Genomic DNA, 18,572 nt, shown 5'->3' with positions numbered 1-18,572 from the left:
TGATATCTTTCTACCACAGTTAATTAGCAAGACATGACACTTGTTTTAAAAAGCCTAATACAAAAGATAAGGAAAAAAACAGTGTGAAAAGACATTAATTCCTACATTTAATGTTCAGCTTTTCTATCACTAATATTCTCTTGAAAACCTCCAGGATTAAACCCTTCATTTGTGATGAGGAGCAGGATGGATCCATATCCCTAGAGTAGAACATACACTTCTAAATCAGAGGGAATTTCTAATACCTGGATGATGCAAAGAATCAAAGATTACTGATAGTCTCCTTTTATTGTCAAGTTCATGTGACCCAGTTAATGAATGCAGAAAGTGATTTCCAGAGAACCCAAACACTTAGTTCAAAGTGACACAAATAATTATTCTCATAGCCAAAGTGTAAATACAGGTCTTTCCATATCACTGGTATTGACCAAGAATGGTACAGGAAGTGCTGACCTCTCCATCTCTATTAAGTCCCTAGAGATACCCCCAAATACCAGTGCCATCTAAGTAGAAGAGTGTGCTTGCGCTGCAGATGCAGCTTCGAGACTGGTCCTGTCTTACTCCCTCTCTTACTAGTTTGCCTCTCCTACAGCTATCCTATGAAGGCACTCTGGAGCCGACCTGCTTGTCTCCCAGGCCTGTGCTTCAGTCGATCCTCTGAAAGGATGAGACACATATGCGCATCTGTCTGTTTGAAATGTCTTCCTGTCACCTTCTATAACCTCCATCACACTTAAGTTTATTCTGATCACTGAGGGCTACTAAGCTGGTCATCATCTTTTATTTTCTTCTCCATTTTCTTTCTCAGTCTTGGCATATGTTTAGAAATTTTACAAATAAGCTTTCATAATCACATATTTTATATAATGTACATAATTCTTTCCATATAAGAAAAAAGCCTTCGATATTTCCTTCTATTGTTTCTCTTTTGTTCTAAAGACATTTTATGGCTTCATTTCTTCCAGGAGATGCTTATGCATGCTACTTGAAAGGCCAAATGAATTCTTATTAGGGAAGTTTGAACTGACTGTGCTGATCCCTAGGATACTTTCCAAACCTAGCAAAACTGACTAGATTTGCACAAAAGTTAAGAACCTTTTGTACCTGAAAATAAATATCACTGTGAAGAATATTTGCATGTATTGGTTTGAATGAATGATCCAAAGATTTTTAAATCCTACATTTTCTCAAAATAGTCTTGTGTTTGGCATATCATTTAAGCACAGAAACATCAACCAGAAAAAAAGTTTTCCTTTTTTTTTTAATTTAATTTTTTTTTTTTACAAAGCCCTGTGACAGATGTGAAGATGACATTTGTGGAGATCTGAAATAGACTTCTTAGGATGGAAGAGGTAATGTACTTGATCTGTCACCAGTCTCCAGAGGGTGGCAGCCCTTTGGCCTGTGGATGCATGCTGGTTTGCAGTTCTCTCAAGCTTACATACCAGAATCACTTTTAAAATATGGAGCAGCGGGGCACCTGGGTGGCTCAGTCATTAGGCGTCTGCCTTTGGCTCAGGTCATGATCCCAGGGTCCTGGGATTGAGCCCCGCGTCGGGCTCCCTGCTCGGCGGGAAGCCGCCTTCTCCCTCTCCCACTCCCCCGCTTGTGTTCCCTCTCTCACTGTGTCTCGCTCTGTCAAATAAATAAATAAAATCTTAAATAAAATAAAATAAAATATGGAGCAGCAAAATAAACCTAAAGTGACACAAGGTAAAGGAAGACATAATATTAATCTAGCACCTAAGAAATTACTTACCCTGTGGTAAGTAAATATAAAAAAAATTGTAGTGAAAATACCCAATAAACCTGAATGTATATATTATATGAGTATAGAGGAGTATAAATTATGTCTATATACACACACACATCAGATGTTTATGGTTTTTCTTTGGGTTGTGGTGACTATAAGTAATTTTTCACCAATATTTCTTCCCAAACTTTCTTTCACAAATATTCCTTAATGAAAATACTTTGAGAAAATTTAAAATTATTTACAGATACACTGCAAATATAAAAATAATATCTATATGTTCTTTTGCTTCACCTATTAATATTTTACCCCACTTGCTGTGTGTGTCCTGACTCTTTCTCCTTTAGGTACATAGACTCCTTAATTGTTAAATGGGTAAAATCAACTTTATTATATATACTTACACAAATAGCAGATACTCTTACCCTTATGATTTTTACTAAGAATTACAGATTTATAAAAGGGTTGACACCAGAGCACCTATAAATTTGCTAGTTTTGTGTGGTTCAAAGGGGTATTTAATGAAGGACTATAGGTACCACAAAATCTTCCCAAATACCGACTTTACACAGTAACAGCCATAAAAAAAAAAAAAATTGTCTTTGCAACTAGGTGGTTAAAGTAATCAGTTATCTAAGTTGGACTAATCCATGCTCACATATTCTCAATTTTAGTGTTTAAAAGAAAAAAAAAGTTTGTTCCTGGTTGGTCATGGTATAATATTGAGTACTTCTTTTTCAGCATTTTTAAAGTTTAAGAAACATTTAAAATGGGAAAAGAAGTGATTTCCGATTAGATGTCTTGAACAAAGAAAACTTGGGACATCTTTATGATAAGGCCCACTAGGTATTCTTGAAGAGTAAGCGAGTGAGAGAAATCCATTCATTTATAAAGCTAATTTACTACTAAGACCTTTTTTTTTCCTTCATAGCTCTATAAAACTTCAAAGTTGGTAAAGATTTTTGAGGCCATTTGGTTCACGTACCGTAAGATAGAAGTCCGCACTCCAGCATCCCTATTAGGTGGAACTTCTGCCTTTGCAAGAAATTTTTGGGAGGAAACCATTGGGGGAAATTACTTGTTCTATTTTGGGGAAGCTCTGATGTTTAACAAAAAATACAGTTCCTTCTTACACTGAAATTTCCAAATCACCTTAGCTGTCCCCATTTGTTAGCTTTCATCACGTTTTATTATGGTCATAAATACACGTCTTACTTCCATGATATGGCTGGGAAATCCTTGAGGAGAAAATTCCATTGCAGTCTCCCTCCTTGATCATTTTTCAAATATTTTGGAATATTTGGTTCTGCCAGATCTTCATGTCTCTTCTTAACAATGGCCTACTAAGTGGTTTTTTTTCCCTCCTTCTTTGGCCCATTTCCTCACATCGCTACTGAAGTTGTCTTTCTAAAAATCAGAAGTGTCCATGTCTCTCTTCTGCCCTGCTTAACAAGAAAATTTGAAGTTCTTTCTGGTGTCCTCGCTCAGTACAGGTAGATCAGCTGTTGTTCATGGGTCTGGAAGCAGAGGAAGCCATTAGTCCTTGTGTTTCAAATAGACTAACTTGGTTTCCTCTCTGCCTTTGCTGGTGCTTGAGCGGGTCTGTGAGCTTTCCTGTCTCCAAAGAGAACATTGGCCTAATGTGGCCATTAGAGGTTTGTTAGGAGAATTAATGAAATCATATACGAAAACACTTTGTAGAGTGGTTGATGCAAACACTAAATAAGCATTAGCCCCGGTGCTGGTGAGAAATAGTTTTTATTCAATTTTTGTTATTAGGAACTTTTTTTATCATTGATTTCTTTTTGGAAAAAGATCTACATTCACCTCTTTGGTTAAAAGTTAGATACTAAGTTTCAAGATTTGCTGCTTTAACAAAGTTTATGTTGTAAATTCCGTTGATATTGACCAATCTCTTAAAATAGACTTTACAGTATTAGATATTTACAATCAAAGATAAGTAATGCACAGCAGACAGATTGCTACACACTTGAAAAAGCAAATTAAAGTTTTATTATTGGTGAAAACTGCTAGAAAATAAGGTATGAACTGTTGTGTATCTGTCTTAGACCCAAAACCTTCAAATGAATTGTTTCTCAGATCATTGCCAGTAACTTTGATATACCGTCTATTTCTTTTGCTAATGTCAAAAATCCTAATTTTGCAGTTTGTTATTGTCCTCTTAAGTCCATTGTGTTTTTGTTTGATTTTGCATTTATAATTATGCAAATATCAGTTGTGCCTAGATTAATTTTATCTGAGAATAATTGCTGTATATTATAAAATAGTCATACCTTAGTGACCACTGTTTACATTCCTATGTAAGGAGTAATTAACTTAAAATCAGCACTTGCGGGGTGTCTATGTACAGAAATGGACTGGGGGGAAAGTGGAGAGATTGTAATTCCTAAGCAACTTTCCATCTGTGTGCCTGACTTAATTAAGCTTTGCATAGCCTTGTAAATTAAAGTAAGGAAAGGCTAATTTTCTCATCAGTTAACTGCTGCCAGGCTGGAGCAGAATATTCTAGCAGCTTAATAACTCTGGCAAAACCACGTACATTGTTAATAGTTTAAACTCATGTAATGCAGGCCTTATCTGGTGCCATGTGCAAGAACAGATAAGTGGTGGGAGAGTTGAGACATTAATTCGTACATTAAGATTTTGGAGAGGGTGGAGGATGAGGGGCTGTAGGGTAAAGCAAGAGGAGTCTCAGTGGTAGAAGGAACATAGCAATATTGCTAAATTGAAAGAGCCTAAAGGAACAGAGACCAAGAGGAACCAACGAACAATTAGTACTACACACTTAGGTAAATAGCATTTATCCAGGTAACAGAGCTGTGTTTTCTTAGCAGGTTGCTCAAAAGTAGCAAGAATTTTCCTGTCTTTCAAGCAACCCCAACCCATGACTTTCCACATAGAGTTTTCATGAACAGTTAAAATCAGTAACAGATGTCCAAGGTTTTCATGTGTTTTAACAATTCATATCCTTTTGGGGCATTCGGTGGAGTATGCAGTTCTTGATCTTGGGGTTGTAGGTTCGAGTCCCATGTTGGATATAGAGATTACTTGAACTTTAAAAAAATTCATATCTTTTGGATTGTGCCCCATTGAAATTACTTGGTGGTAGCAATTTTACTTCTGGTGGCTAACACTGCCTGGTACTTAGTAAGCTCTCAATAAACATTTGTTAAATGAATCAATGAGTGACCATATCTGCTGGATAGCAGATGAGGCCAAATGAGTCAGTCATTTTAGCCAAAGGGTTGTAGTTGCTGTCGGAACTTATTTGTATCTAAGGAAGGGAAAAAAGTATTACAGTGAAAAATTGTTGGTAATGATATAAAATAAAACATAATAATTATAGCAAATATCTTTGACCTTGCCGTGTGCATTAGCCCTTAGGTTAAAGTCAGTATATCTTTTATCTTGGATTTTGGAAAACTTAAAATCATCAAGCCATCTGTCTTAGAAAGCTGCCACTTCTGTAGGACTTAACTTCTGAGGTAACCCTGGTCATCCTAAATCATCCCTTTCCTCAAACTGCTACTTCCTTCAAGGTCATGTTCCCTTTCACTTTCATGAATAACTTCTTTATGCTTCATTTTTTACTTGCCTCTTTGACATCTCAGTCTCCTTGGCTTGCTCTTCTTTCCTGCCACCTAAATATGGCTTTTCCGTAGAGTTCTGTCCTTTACCCCATCTAATTCTCACTAAAGGGTCTCTTTTGCTGGAATCCTATGTACCCCACATCTGTTTCTCTTGTGCCAACCTCTTCTGAGCTCCAGACCTGTGTCCAGCCACATAATGTGACATATTAATTTGGATGACTTTTAAGCATCTAAATTCTCAGACTCAATCTAGTTTTTTCCTCCATCAAACCTAAATTTTCTTCTTGTATTTATTGTTTTAGCTAAAGGTACTATCTTTTTGAATGTGGTCATTCAGTCCAGAAAACTAAGAGTCTTATCCACTCTCCTCTCCAGTTAATCTTGAGATCCTCTCAGTTCAGTTCCTTTTACGAGTCTTGCCTCGGCCTCTCACCTTCATCTTGAGGAGCACGGGTTTATTCAGGCCCATGTGTTTTGCCTGGATCATTGCAGTCATTTCCTAACTGGTTGCCTTTCCCCCCTCCCAGCGTCTTCCCCCTTTATTCCATCATCTCTGCCTGTCTGGCTTTTCCAAAATGCAAATAAGCTACTCTGCATTATTTACCAGCAAAATTCCATCTTTGGGATAAACTTGAAAGTTCTTAGCATGGCATCAGATCATTTCAGTCGGCCCCTGACTCCCTCTCTAATTTCCTGTCCTCCTTTTCCTTGCCTTCCATTCTGTATTCTGTCATAATTGTTTGTTCTGCAGATAGACAATTGTTGTTTAACTCACATGTTGCCTTTTGTGGTGTTTTCTCTGTCTGAACTTTCTTCCCCCCACCCCTTTTTTTTTAACCTAATATATTTGTACTCATCCTTACCCAGGTAGTTTATTTTCAAAACTTTCCTTAATTTTCCAAATAACTAAACCACTATTACTTCTGTGTTACTATTATACTTTATGTATATTAATATTAAACATATTACTATATCTCTAGTTTCTGTGTCTCCACATGTGAGCACCAGATGAGAGACCAAGTCTCATTTATATTCTCAACTGCACCAGTTAGCCCAGGTGAGCACATAGACCTGAAATAAAAATTTGTTGAATGGATACATAAATGAATATACTCACTGTTTTGAACTTAGTGGCTATGATTTCTCCATTTATAATCTCTTCTCAGCTTTCTGGAATGTTGCCATATGCTATATTTTTTACAATAGATATTCCATGTCTTCATGAACATTGTTATGTTCCAGTGGGCATTCATTATCTTGGTTGCGTTAACCCTTTTGAGGTATCTGTTTTCTAGTGTTATGAAAAGAATCTACGTAATTTAAATTGTTGCCAACAGATATATATCAGGATCCAGAGTTCACAAGAGAACATGACATTCTCATTAGACACAAAGAATATTTTTCAAGCCATGCTATGTTACTTGAAAAACAATTAACATATTGCACATTATTCCTGTGAGACACAAACTATTTCTTTCCCATTTTAATTTGCCTGCTTAAAGATAGACAAAGATAGATGAGTTTACACTAAGGTGTATGCATTTCCCTTGTGGCCAATGAACCAATTTCCTTTTCATATTTGTAGAATATTGATACAATTATTCTTTCATCAGACATAAAATTTGAGTGTATAACCAGTTTGTGGAAATCACCTAGTAATTTATTAGGTTGATAACAGCAATTAAGTCATAATTGCTTCTGAGAAATATAAATTGACTTTCTGTTTTAAATGGCTAATTTAACATTCCAAACCACAGACCTATAGTGTAACTAATTTCTGGGATAAGAAGTTTGTTTCTCCTATCATTAAACTTAAAAAATTCAACCTTTGATAATCCAATAACTAATTACTCAGTTGCTGAATTCTTGGGTTCATGTTATATCTTCATTTTTCCCTTGTTGCTAATCTTTTTAATATTTAAAGATATAACAAGGGAGATAATTTTAGATAGAAATGTAATGTGTTGGTAGGCACATGGTTTTTTCAACTATTTAAAAATGCAAAAGCCATTCTTAGCTTGTAAAGCAAACAAAAATAGATAGCAGGTCTAATTTGGCACAGAAGCCATTGTTAACGGACTCCAGTTTAATCAAACCTTCTTGTGAGACTTTCAATTGTATAATTTTTATTTGTGACATTGCTGCTTGCAATAACACTCCCCTCTTCACATATACACCCTATACTTAGGTGCACACCTTATGAACACTTATTGATGTAGCTTACGATGTATGGAAATTCAAAACCATTCCTTTTGTAGATGAATCAGGATCAAGGATTTTACAGTGTTGGTTCACCAACCAGAGGATTTGGCTGCCTCGGCGAGTCTGCCTCACCCAGACGCAGAACTGACATTTGTCATCACGATAGGTGATGCACCCCATTCCAGTAATTCTGAATCTCAAGCTCACTGAGCCACATCAAATACCAGTGTAAACCAACATGTGCATACGTGACTGAAGGGCCACCCACATGGATTCATCTGCACATACTAGGTTCACTGTAGGGCCCTACAATGCTCCAGATGCCTTTTGTTAAAGTAGGAAAAAGAGAGTTTTTGTTAATGAACCCTAAATCTGCTAATCAAGTATTTGTCAACTACTTATGTGTGAAGCACTCAGCTGAATGCAAAAGATACCAAAGTGTAAGGAAAGCATCCTAATTGGTGTGCGTTCTCTCTCCCTCTCTCTCTCTTACACACACACACACACACCCACTAACAGTACATGATAATGTCAGACAAGAGTCATGGGGTAAGCTGGATGATAAGTGACAAGGAGTTCAATAATGGGACTTAAGGGAGAGAGCCTAGTAGACAGATTTAAAGATAGTCTTCCCTGAGTAGGGTCAATAAGAGCTTCACAGAAGCATCAGGGAGGAAGGTATTGAAAGATTTAACAGAGAATAATTAATGCTATGGTAACACATGAAGTATATGGGGTGGAGTGTGGCAGTCGGAGACCACTTTGGCTGGAACCAGAGGTTCATGAGTGGAGTCATGGGAGGTGAAGTTAGAGAAGCAGAGATTGGTGTCAGATTGCAGAGAATCTTGAAGCCTGGGGACCTTGAACAGAAAGTGATGGTTGTGAGCTTGTATTTCTTTAGGCTTTACTTGCTGAAAATGACATCCCAATTCTGAGGGTTGGGTGAAAAATGCAACCCATTGCTTAGTTATGCTGGGAATTTTGACATATTTTAAAAAGAGAGGATAGAAATAGGATTGGAAAGCCACCAGGTAAGATTGCAGCATCTATAGTCAAGTGGTTGGTGATGATAGGTAGTTGGGGAGCCATTGCAGGTTTTGGGCCGGTTGGGTAATAGGGATTCAACAGAATTTTGAAAATGGTTGATTGGGGAAAAATAAGTTGTACAAGAAAAGAGATCAATGGAGAGTCTTGATGGTAGAATAAATGGGAGGTGATAGTTGCCTGAATAAAGGCTGGAGGATGGAGTGACAATGGAAGTATAAACTATTACATTTAAAAAGCTATTTCAAATGACTTAGTTGTTATTTATTACTTCTATGTGTCATATATTATTCTAAGCTTTTTATACGTATTATCTTATTTAATTAGCAACCCTATAGTATAGATACTGATACTGCTGGTATCCCTATTTTCCAAATGAGGAAACACTCATCATTTAAGCAACCTGCTCAGCTAGAAGTTACAGCCAGAAGGAGTTGGAGTCAGGATTCTAATCCACACCGTCTAACTCTGTTCCATTTTACACCTGGTCGTAGATTGTCCTGATGCTTGGTGTTTCAACACTAGTGCTTGGGAGAACGAGGCTGCAAGTGCATGGGCTTTGGAGTCAGAGACTCAGGTTGTTTACTGGGTGGTCTTGAGCAAGTCACTTACCCTGTGTGAGCAGCATTCCCTTCATTTTTTTTTTTTTTAAAGAATTTATTTATTTTGACAGAGAGATAGCACAAGTAGGCAGAGATGCGGCAGGCAGAGGGAGAGGGAGAAGCAGGCTCCCCACTGAGCAGGGAGCCCGACACAGGGCTTGATCCCAGGACCCTGGGATCATGACCTGAGCCGAAGGCAGACGCTTAACCAACTGAGCTACCCAGGCACCCCTCCCTTCATTTTTGTAAACTGAGGATTCCTCATTGGTCTAGTTTCCCATTAGTGCACTGGAGATTAGAGTGAGATAATGGGTTTCTGTTTCCTTCTTGCTTCTGCTTTTTCTCCATAGAAATGAGGGTGTTAGGCTTTGGAGGATGAGGAGGAGTTTGTTCTTACACACGTTACGCTTGAAGTGATGGACATCCAGATGGCAATATTCAGTGTGCGACTGTAGTTCTAGGTACGGGCCTGGGCCTTGAGAGGGTCAGAACTTAAGTTCTCATTCATGAGCGGGGGATGGCTAAGGCATGGGAGGAATTGAGCTGTCTGAGGACAAGGAGCAGGACCTTGAAATTTGCCAGCTACTTGGGTAGATCAAGGACACGAAGAACTGGGGAAGAAATGAGAGAAAGAGCCATCAGAGGGGTATAAGGAGAACCACAGTAAAGCAAGAGCTTGTTAAGCATGGATGAGCCAACTAAGGAGTGGATGGTTAATTGATGAGAACTGAATTAAAAAGGTGATTGGCAATGTAGAGAGTTCGAGGGGGAGAAAAGAGATTTCAGCAAGACTAAAATGTTTTCTTTCTTTGACCCTCTAAAGATTTGATTTGATTAAATGCCTTTTAGATACTTGCTTTCAAATCAGTCATTAATGTAAAGCTTAGGATGATTACCTTTGCCCTGCTTTAGTGTGATTGTTAGCTATTATTCTTGTCAGAACTTGTGTTCAGAAAATGTCCACAGCATCTCAGCAACATCCACAGATGATGGGGAGTAGGGAAAACGGAACCAGCCTCCACTGGTTTATAACATCCAGTAGGAACATCCCAGAGCTGGACTTAACTTGCTCGCTGTTGTTTATGCATTAACTTATGGTAAATAACTCTGTCTTCCTAAATAGTTTCTCCTCTCAAATGAAATTCATATAGGCTTTGATTTCTCTTAAAAACAAAAAAAACAAAACCCTTAAATATGTAAGAATAAGAAGTGCTGCATAATTATCAAGTCATTATCATTGTCATTTATTTCCAATTAAACTGAGCTGTTTAATTGCAAATAATATCTTAAGTAGATAAATGGCATAATTAGTTTAAGTATATGCCTGAGAAGAAAGAGAAGAAATCAATAAGGTACTATGCAATTTTAAAATTAAAGCAAATCTAAAATGGAGGTAAGAGGGGTTTTTTTGTAGCTTAATAAAAAATAGATGATTAAAACTCCATATCCTTAATATTTTCCATTCCAAATGTTACCTCAATTAGGCCAAGAGAAACTTTTCATGTAAAGATAGAAAGATTCTCATTGGGAGAGCTTGGCACAGAATGAAAAAGATGAAAATGTTTCTGTGTTAATTATTGATACACTACAGGGAGAATGAGTGTTCAAAACCGAGCAAATAACATGCTTTTGATTTAGAAACCCTGGTTAATTTATTAAACTGGTCTTGACTTATGCTTTTATCTTAGACTTGAGTCTTTAAAGGAAGTATTTAAAGCACTCGGAGTCAGAATTATGATCATGCCTCATTGTCTGTAGATGGCTTTCATTCTCAATTTTCAGTGCTATAAAATTCCATTATTTCCCCTCCATCTGTAGGCATTTTAATGGGCAACTGGGAGAGACTGCTTCAGGGTTACTAGTCAGATATTTTTAACTGGATAACAGACATTGTTTAAATAACACTGGAGTAAATAGTTAATAGGTGTTGCCAAGATTTGCTCACTTGTTTTGTTTCGCATTGTATCAGTGCTTCAAAATCATACAGGAATAAAATTAAATGTGTTAAGACACTTTGGTCCCACTAGGGCTCTTTGTGGCCTTCTATGATCTAGACCATTTCTTCATGCTGGTCCATTAATTTTCTCATGGTAATGGGCATCACACGTGCCAATAGATACATGAGGGAAACAAGGCAGTGTTGTGGCAAGATCCTGGACCCCGGAGCTGTAGGGCATGGGTCCCACTTCCAGCGTTGTACTTTGCTCTGGAGTGTGTACCCAGACAATTACTCATCTATCTGGGCACATTTCTTGCTTTGTCTAATTGCCATCTAGGTGTTGTTGTTTTTTCCTGTGTTTTGTTTTGCAGTTCTTGTTATTGTAAATTTGGTCTTCCAATTGGATATTCCTTGTATATATGAAGGCAATTAATTTTGCATGTTGATACAAGTGACTTCATGAAAAAAGTTTTCTAGTAATTTTTTTGGTAGATTGTCATTTTTACAAATTGATAGGTATAACATCTCCAAAACTGATTGTATCGTCTTTCTACTTTTCATACCATTTAGTTCTTTCTCTTTTCTAGTTGTGTTTTCTAGAAACTTCAGAATAATATTAAATAATTTGAGGGACACCTGAGTGGCTCACTCGGTTAAACATCGGACTCTTAGTTTCGGCTCAGATCATGATCTCAGGGTTGTGCAATCAAGCCCCACATTGAGTTCTGAGCTCAGTGGGGAGTCTGCTTAAGATTCTCCTCTCCCTCTGCTTCTCCCACTACTCATGCTCTGTCTCCCTCTCTCTCTCTCAAATGAATAAATAAATCTTTAAAAAATATATTAAATATTTTTTATGAATTTGAGAATTTTTTGTTTTGTTTCAACATTAGATTGCTTCTATTTACATCAAGTCTGATGTGGCTTTTGGATTAAGATATTTGTAAATAAATATAGGACACACAGATATACATAGACACATAAGCACAATTTATCACCAGTGACTTCTTAGCTTCTAAACTCAATGGACATTTTCAGTCTTGATCTTATTTACTCTCTTTGTAGAGTTCCCTACTGTTCTCCCTTATCGACTATGGTCATGCAATCTCTGGGATCTAGTTAAATCTCTGACCATTCTTTATTGTACCATTTGTGAGCTTCTGGATGTTGTGTCTTGGACTCAGTCTTCATTCTGTTACTTTCCCTTGGGATTTCATATCCATTTTCATGGCTTCTACTCCTGCCTTTATTCTGATGATCCTGCATCTTTATAGATGGCCCATTTTCACACACTTATAATCAACTTCCACCAGAGTTTTCCACTTAAATGCATCATGGCCACCTTAAACCTATTCAGAGTCAGCAAATGTTTTCTTAAAGCGACAATTTTAAATATTCCAAGCTTTGTGGGCCATACAGTCTCTGTCCAAACTTTTCACCTCTGCCATTGTAGCATGAAAATGGCCAGTATGTAAATGAATGGGCCTGAACTGTGTTCTACTTAAACTGTATTTACAAAATAGGAGGCTGACACCCAGGATAGAGCTTGCTGACTCCTGCGTTGTGCATGTTGCCCATGCTATAAATTTAGGTTTTATCTTTGATGACAACTCCTTTATTCTCATAGGATGTATATCTCTAAATTTTGCAGATTGACATTCTAAATATGTCCCACAGTATGTACTCTTTATCTACACAAACATGATCTTGTACTGTCCCCATTTTTCTTCCGGGTTCTGAAGGCGTGGCAATCGGTCTTCAGTCTTCTACTTTTAGTCCTGCCAAAGCTAACTTCTCTAACGGCCAGAGGAAACTTTCTAAAACTAAACAGGATTATACTACTCCTGTGTTTCCAACCCTTGATGACTCTTCATTGCCTGAAGCCATGTTCACAAAATGAAAGCTTGTTAACATGGCATAGAAGTCTCTCAGGATGTGGTTGGGCTCTCTTCACCAACTCTGTCTCCTGTTCCTATTTGGGTCCAATCATGTCCTTGGAGAAGCAAATGCCAGGGTAGGTGGGATTAGATATGTAAAGAGGAATTCCTGTGAAGGATAACGTGGGAGAGGACCAGCAGAATCAGCTGAGGGAGATTTTTGACTGCTGTGCCGGTCAAACACCTGTGCAAGGAGAGCAAGAAAGAAAAGGATTTTGTGGGAAGAGGCTCAGCACAGTTCTGAGAAAGCCTCAGGCCAGTGGGAAATCCAGAGCAGGAGCAGAGGCAGCCTGTTGGGCCAGTCCCCATTGCACCAGAGTGGCCTGATTGTGCTCAGTAATTGACAAGGGCTGCCCGCGGTCAAGTGTGGCTTCTAATGAAACTGTGGTGGATCTCTAGGTGCAGCAGATGGAGGCAGTCCCTCAACTGTGCTCACAGAGAAGTTTCTCTTAAAGGAGAATTGATAGGGGTACCTCCATGGCACCAAGCCTGTGACTTCACACTTCAGCTTCAATAAGCCTCTTGTAATATTCTTCATATACCATGCTATCCTTCACCTCCATGCATTGGTTCCCAATTCCTCTTCTGTCTGCACGAACTCTTCCTGCACCTGACTTTGCTTGGTCAGCTACTTGTCATTCCTCAGGTCTCAGCTGAAGAATAATCTCCAGAAACATTTCTTACCTCCCACCTCCCAAATTGCCATCACTCAATCATTCCTTAACATCATTGGTATGCTTTCCAAATTAGGATTGGTTGTACATGTTTTTGGTTTTATTTTTGATTAGACCATAAACCTCTTGAAATAAAAAAGGACTGTTTGGTCTGTGCCCTCAGACACCCACAGTAACTGGCACCCATTTTTGAATGAATGACTCTACCCTCATTTATTTATTGGAAGGGCAAGGTGACCCAGATGACACAAAAGAAAACAGTATGAGAGATGATACTTTAGGGCATTATAGTTTAGGAGAGTTCCACAGCTTAACTATGAGATATATTTTTCTAATTGTGATTAATTAGGCTCATTTCAACTGAATGTGGGCTATCTGATACAGCAACGCTGCTTAAAGTCAAAAGACCCGTGTTCAATCCTGGTGTCCTTTCCTAGCTGAATGACCATGTCTCAACATCCCAGCAGCATTTTTCTCTTCAATAAGATGGAGAAAGTAGTATTAAGGGCACCAAATTGTAGACCTATCAAACCATCTGTAATGTATTCAACCTCTTGCTTTGCAGAGGTCTCTCTTCTGCCTCCTGCTGTATCAGCCTGCATCAGGCATGACTTGATGTCCCATGACTGTACTGAAATTTCTATCACAGAACTCCTTGGAGAGAGAATGGATGGTAGCTGTGATTTAAAAGCAGGGTTCTTCTGCTGTGAATTGTGTAAGACTAATGAATCACAGACCTGTACCTCTGAAACAAATGATACATTATATGTTAAAAAAAAAAAAAAAGATAGTAGGAAGGGAAAAATGAAGGGGGGGAGATCGGAGGGGGAGACGAACCATGAGAGACTATGGACTCTGAGAAACAAACTGAGGGTTTTAGAGGGGAGGGGGGTGGGGGCATGGGTTAGCCTGGTGATGGGTATTAAGGAGGGCACGTACTGCATGGAACACTGGGTGTTATATGCAAACAATGAATCATGGAACACTACATCAAAAACTAATGATGTAATGTATGGTGACTAACAAAATAATTTTTTAAAAAAGGGCTCTTCTAACAATTGTACGTACAGTGAGGAGGTAAATGTATTCTAGGAAGCAGTTTTGAACTATATAGACTCCTGAATTATTTCGAGTTAAAATTGTTATAGAGTTCAACATTGGGAGTAATGGGAGATCAATTATGTAGGACTAGAAGAGACCATTAAGCACTGACTTGATGGAAGAATAGAATCCTACCCTCCTATGCTTGGGGATGAATTGTTTTGGCTGCTTTCTTTAAGGCCATGCTTTCCAACTGCCACTTCTTAAAATGTAAGAACACAACATCATTTTGTAAAATTAAGGATGTTGATAAAGAATACAATAAGTAAAAATTGCAAAACACGCAATGTTATGCAAGTCAAATAAGCAGAATGAAAATAGGCAAGATAAAAAGAAATTAAAGTCTCATTTAAAAAAGAAACAGATAAAGAAATGTAGGCCTGCAATTTTAAAATGAACTAAAATGACAATATAAGAGGGAACTGAAAGATCAAAAGGATAAAAAGATTAAATGAGCTTTAAGAATACAAACAAGAGACTCACATACTTCACATGTAAAATCTCAGGGATTAAAATGCATTAAATAGTAGGAAACAGCATAAAATCCTCTCGCAGGGGCACACCTTTGTCTAAAGGGGGAGACAGGAAGCCTTGGCCTTGCCCTTTCTCTGGTGCTGGCCTGTTACCCACTTAAAATACTCCCTCCGTGACCAGGGAAGAGAGTTTTGATCCGGGATGCTGCTTTGCCCCTTCCCGCCAGTAGAGGGCAGCCGCACAGAGGGGTGAGGACAGGCTGCGCTGATGCACAAAGAGGCTGTTTGCTGGTCTGAAATGACCCTGAAGTGTGCTAGGAAAGACACCCGCCTAGATGTTTCTTAAGTCACTCCCAAATCATGCAGAAGCAAATACCCCTCCCTCTCTCGGCTTTGACATTCATTCTCTGTATTTCTTGATCAGGATTCAGCTCCAAGAGTTTGTTTTTTCTTTTAACTTTAGCAACTGTAAATAGAGTCTGTCTTCTAGCCCTTGAGCCCTTGGCTTCATTTGGCTGTGTGTGTGTGTGTGTGTGTGTGTGCGCTTATTTTTTAAAGCTTGTTTGAGATCTGGCCAGTTTTCTGAACACACACCCACACACACAAACACACAAAAAACCCATACCCCCTCCCGTTTACCACACATTCATCCCCCTCCACCCATTATACACAACCTAAACACACATGGGCAATGCATACCCTCCCCCCCACACACACATGCACACACACACACACACACACACGTGTACACTGCCCTTTACCTTTATGCCTTTTCTCTCCCCGCCAGCCTTTCACATCCATCATTCAGTGTTTCCCATCTCCACCACAGATAGAGATGAGAATATTGTAAATTTATTGTTTCTTTCTCAGGGAGATTTTTAAAAAGCTTTTCCCCTGTAATCTATAAATAATGAATAATTCCATTAGAAGTGTGATGAACAGTGTAACTTTTATGCAGAGTTTTTCACGCTCAATGTTTCAGTGCATTTACTTTCATGACAGCCTAGGGCCATGGCAGGTGAGAAGATCACTCAGCTGACACCGCCACAGTTCCTAAAGTGTGTTCCTGGGTTCTCCTAGGTAATGCATGCATTTTAAAGGGAACCCTCTCTTTGCTCAATAGGTTTGAGGAATGTTGCTGTAAACTGACTCCTTTAAGGCAGAACTCCCCTAAAGCATTGCATGTGATAATTTGCTCTGGGCCATGCAGTATTTCCAAAACATATTGGCCAGGGAAACTTATTTTTTCATCAAAACATTACATCTCTAAGTTCAGTGTTCCGTGGAAAATAATTTAGGAAGTAATGTTCTAATGACAGTGGTACATTTTCCTCTGTTCTGCAAAGAAACTGTTTTACAGTTGCCCTTATTGAAGAGTTCAAATTTACCTCAGTATATTTCCATCAAATTGGCACTTCTTTATATTTTTTGTACAATGTATAATAAAAAATCTATGCTAGAGCCAATATATGATTCTGAAGAGCCTCCTGAAACCTCAAAGCAGAATGAATGATTCTCATTATGTTTTATGTGAATCTGAGTTTCTGTAAAAGAGTTCTTTGAAAATCCATAATCTTTATAAAGGAAAATAGTCAAATTCTATTTTGATCAAGTGTTTCTTTAATTAGAGTGCCAGTCCTTAATGCTTGTTCCATGATAAGATAATCATAGATGCATCAACCAACAGCAGTGGAAAGAGAGTGAGACAGAGCATTCAAAGGGCTCCCCAGCTCTGGTACAGACAGCCAGTGTGGCAGGGACGTCAGTGTTCCCCTTCTCGGCCTGCCTTTGTGAATGTTCCCTGTAATGATCCATGCTGCAAAGCCATCCCCTGCACTGAGGCCTCTCCATGATGTTTTGACACCGTTTGGAGGGTTACTAGTACACAAGGCCCAGGGTCTGAGTCATACTGGTCTGAGTGAAGTAACAAATCATCTTCTTTCTAAGATCTAAGCAAAAATGTGAAGCTGGTCTTTATGCCAAAACCTGCCACAGAAAACCTTTATCTTCTGTTTGCATGACCTTATGTATTTGCCCTCTAAACTGAAGAGGGTGCTTTGACCAATGAGTAATTTCCTAGGAAATCCAAGATTCCAGTGGACCTCAGACCTGGTCTGTGTTTAGTGGATGCTTCTTTTCTTTTCTTTTCTTTTCTTCTTTTCCTTCTTTCCTTCCTTCCATTTCTTTCTCTCTCTCTTTCTCTCTCTCTCTCTCTCTTTCACTCTCTCTCTTTCTCTCTCTCTTCCTTTCTTTCTCTCTCTCTTTCTTTCTTTCTTACCTTTCTTTCCTTTCTTTCCTTCCCACCTGCTTGCACTCATTCCTCAGCACCTCATAGCCCTTGTGTTGACAGGATCTCTGCTATGGAGACATGTGCATTATAACAGGAGAATCTGAGTCAGAGCCACTGATGCTTGGAGCTCAACTTTCAGCAACTGCCTTAGGATGCTTTGGAAGGTTAGGGCAAACTTTGCCAGAGCATATAGTCAGACCTATTTTGTAATAACTAAGCAGTTATTTTATATTCCATTAGAAAAAAAAAAAATCACACAAGTATCTTTCATAGTCTCCACCAGTTTTTAGTACTAAGCATTCTAGTAGGTAATGTCAGTTTTTAAAATTTGATGAACATTTAAGGAATTAGGAAATCAAAGGAAGTTGCCATGAAATGGCAATCCTACCACAGGATTGTAGTGTTGGAAGACCATTTACTCCATTACCGCCACTCTGGTCCTCAGACCTCTGAGTGTGCACCTCCTATGAAGAGGAGCATACCATTTCCTGCAACAGGTCTTTCCACTCTAGTTAGCATTGTTGGAATGATCTTCCTTGTTTTAAGCAGAAAAGTGGGCCCCGGTGGAAACCAACCATTGATTAAAGTCAGCTCTGCCTCTTTCATGCAGTTATCACACAATTTGTGTCTCTCCACTCCCTGGACGTGCTGGGAATAATATTCTCCAGGTTCTGCTCCTATCCTGTCTGGCTATTTCTTTGATCTCATTTTTTTGATTCTCATCCTTCTGCACACCCTAGGAATTGGTATTAATTGGGTCTTATATGGTCTTCTTGTTCTATTGACATTATTAGTATACCAGTCACTGTCTTGTGTCCAGATAACCCTGATGATCCACAGGTCCTCATAGAGGCTGATTTATCTCTTGAAATCTGGATGCCTATTTCTGTATCTGGACATCCCCCACTTCTGGACATCCTCACCTACATGATTCCAGGCTCCTCAGAAT

At 38.6% G+C, this 18,572-nt stretch overlaps 1 protein-coding gene across 4 annotated transcripts in view; it reads left to right on the top strand.

Moving 5' to 3' along the window:
• CTNNA2 (catenin alpha 2) overlaps positions 1 to 18,572 on the top strand; it is a 1,076,840-nt gene that overhangs the window by 362,452 nt on the left and 695,816 nt on the right. The gene's annotated exons all lie outside the window — the stretch shown is intronic.

This window comes from Halichoerus grypus, chromosome 10 (genome assembly GCF_964656455.1).
Source record: "Halichoerus grypus chromosome 10, mHalGry1.hap1.1, whole genome shotgun sequence".
Classification (NCBI taxonomy): Eukaryota; Metazoa; Chordata; class Mammalia; order Carnivora; family Phocidae; genus Halichoerus; species Halichoerus grypus.
The sequence above is the reverse complement of the archived record's forward strand: the minus strand, read 5'-3'. Positions and strand labels throughout refer to the sequence as shown.